Consider the following 3,092-nt stretch of genomic DNA (forward strand, 5'->3'; position numbering starts at 1 on the left):
CGTGCGCGGCGGCCGGGAGCCTTTATGTGGCCGGGCGGGGGTGGAAGGGTCTGGAAATAGCTGCTCGGCGCAAAGGGGCCGGCGGAGGAGGGGCGGGGGAGGAGAAGGGGGAGGAGAGACGGCCCGGCTGGAAACTTCTGGCGGCCTCCAGCGCGGCCGGCGGCTTCCCTCAAACTTCGGCGCGGCCTCCCACCCCGAGCTGGGGTTTTGAGGCTGCGCTTCTGGGACAGGCCAGCAGCCGCCGGCTCCCCCAGCCAGGGCGGTGCCAGCGGGCTTGTATAACTCGTCCCCATCAGTGTGTAGGGGGGCAGCCGTCTGGAAGTCCGAGGGTTGGCGGCGCGGGCGAAAAGGTGCCCCGTGGCCCTTGGCCCACTGCGATGGCTGCTGGGCGCTGCCTGCGGGTGGTCGCCGACTGCCGCCACCGCCGCCGCGGCCTGCGGGGCTTGCCGGGGGCACGCGGCACTCACGAGGGCAAGGAATGACGTTGGCCAAAAGGTCTCCCGGAATAGCGCCCGTCGGTTGGGAAGGGGGTGGTGAGCACGGGCCTGGAGGCCTGGCCGGAGTTTGGCGTGCCTGCAACATCCAGCTCTGAAAAACGGGAGGCTTGGCACGCCGCCGGCCTAAAGGAGAGAGGAGACCCGGCGAGGAGAGGCCTGCTGCTGAGAGGCTTCCTACTTGTCAGCCTTCCCGGGCCCTGGCGGTAGCACCTGCTGCTTGAGACGGACGAGATCCGGCGTGGTTGGACACTGAGCCCTGTCCCCAGTACTAGTCACAAAAGAGGCAAAGACTTACTTATCATGCTGGTACACTTAGATCAGGCCCTTCAAAGTCATGATATAGTGCTATGATGTGTATGAGTCTGGAGAAGCACATGTTTTAATTCAGTCCCACATCCTGCACGGGTGCCTGGCTTCCCGGCGTGGGTAACATTGCAGTTGGCATCAGAAGCGTTTCCAGCCTCATTGCAGATGGTCCTGCCCATTCTCTTATTGGTCCTGACTTGACCTGCTAAAATTGTGTTTACATCTGACAACCTTATCGTATCAGGGTGTTTGAATAATTGGCTAGATCTGTCATTTCTGCTGTATCCAACACCATCAGTACCAAAACCTAAAGGACTGAAGATGAAAACAACGTACGTGGTAGAACCAGCCTCTAAGGCTTTAATTCCTGTTTTCGCTCCATAAGGCTATGCTATATCATTAGAGGAATATTATTCTTTTGTGTCCTCTACTCCTTCTAACAGTAAGTACAAAGCACACTTACGCTGTAAATACAAAGCACAAGGGATCCTGGTACATAACTGGGGCTCCCAACTGATGTGGAAATACAAATACATAATAACCATGGTAACTGGAAGTCGTTAGTCCTAATTTGATCCACTGATTTACAGGAGAGTTGCTGTAAGCCTGCCTCCCAAGTCACAGTCTCAGGTTCCAGGGTGGTGTTATGGTCCATGGCTCTGTGGATACAGACGCACCTGTTTGAAGACTATGATCTAGTTGATTTAGGATTGACAAGCCAGTCAAATATTGTCAATGGTCTGCATGTTTTTGACCAGTCAAACATTACAGCAATTTTACAAAAAACTTTTTTTGGTTTTCTTGGCAGAAATACAATTTTTTTTTTAGATATTTCTTAATTTTTTTTCCCTGTGTGTTATTTGGACCTACTGGCAATTTTTTTTACAATTTTTGACCAATATGTGACCAGTCAATTGACTGGATTTTATTTGACCAGTCAAATACCCAGCCCTAGTTTGACTGGGTTTGTGGCTCCAGGTTTGTGGCTAGGGTTTCTATTACCAGTGTTTCATCACCCTAAGGAAGAAGGGTAGATGATGTTCAGCTTGAGATCTCACATCTCAGTAAGTATATCCAGTGCTTAACATTTTCGGCAGTCACTCTACGATCCCTCCCTTCGATCCCACAGATTGGTTCATGACTTTTAGCTTGTAAAATGTGTAATTTTTCAATGTCCTGTCCTCCATTTAAGTGTGTAACCTCAGGATGGAAAAAAACCCCACGCAGTAACTGAGAGCATATATTTATCCAAGCTCAATCAATACTCACTAGGTACAAATAACAGCAGAAGCTAATCTTTTCACACCTCTTTATGACTTAGTACCTTGTTTCTCAGAGCGCCTTATTCCTCTAATGCAACACACAGAGGTTTTTTTGGTCATACCTTTTATTAACTTGGTCCAATAAAAGATAGAATCAAAAATAATTTCGCTTTGCCCATTTTTCTCCCATCACAGCTACAACAGTCCGGCCCTACTTACGCTTTTAGTAGCAGTCTTGAAATTGCTGGACCCGTGTCAGTTTGGGACGGGCTGCCTTAGAAGCTTTCCCATTAGATGGGTCCTTGTTATATATGCAGTGAACGGCAGTACGGTTACATTATTGCACGTGTCAGACTCATCTGGCCCTGTGGGCTGGATGAGGAGCGCAGGGCTACTCTGCAAGCCAGGTCAGGCGCACAGACGTCGGATCCGGCGCTCAGGGTCAATCCAGTGTGACCAAGTCACTTGTACCACAGTGACGCACTCTCTGACTGACTCTGTGGCCCTCATGCAGTGCACAGGGCTGGGGCTAGCACCTGCAGTGGCAGGGCAGCCCACCTCAAGCCAGTCCAACACTCACAGGCAGCACCGCAGGCTGGATGGTACAACTCAGCGGGCCGTATCCTTGACACTCCTGCCTTACAGACTAGACCAGTGATCTCCAACCTTTTTACGGTGAAGATCACTTTTTGGAACTACAGGGCACCCCAGGATCTACCCCTGCATGGCTGGACTGCAGCGTGTCCCAGTCCCAGCTGCGCCAGGGTCCGATCCCACTGCTGTGCTGCGGCTGCACTGAGCTGCACCCGTCTGGCAGCCAGAGGAACGTGGCATCGGGCCCTGGCCCGGCTGGGTCTGGAAGTTTCCACAGTCCAGGGGCACGTGGGGAAGGGGTCCTGCTGCTGGGCACAGCATGTCAGAGGCCCCGAGGGCCCATGCCTCCCCCAGCTGTGCGTGGGATGGGGCGGCTGCTGCGGGCTGCCCACTGCGCCCCAAGCACAGGTGGGGGAGAGGCATGGGCCCCCCC

The 3,092-nt window shown here is 53.1% G+C and overlaps 1 protein-coding gene across 1 annotated transcript in view; it reads right to left on the reverse strand.

The window, feature by feature from the left end:
- Positions 1 to 3,092, reverse strand: part of BAG3 (BCL2 associated athanogene 3) — a 25,225-nt gene that overhangs the window by 21,764 nt on the left and 369 nt on the right. The gene's annotated exons all lie outside the window — the stretch shown is intronic.

Source organism: Crocodylus porosus, unplaced genomic scaffold (genome assembly GCF_001723895.1).
Source record: "Crocodylus porosus isolate Cpor-Errol unplaced genomic scaffold, CroPor_comp1, whole genome shotgun sequence".
NCBI lineage: Eukaryota > Metazoa > Chordata > Crocodylia > Crocodylidae > Crocodylus > Crocodylus porosus.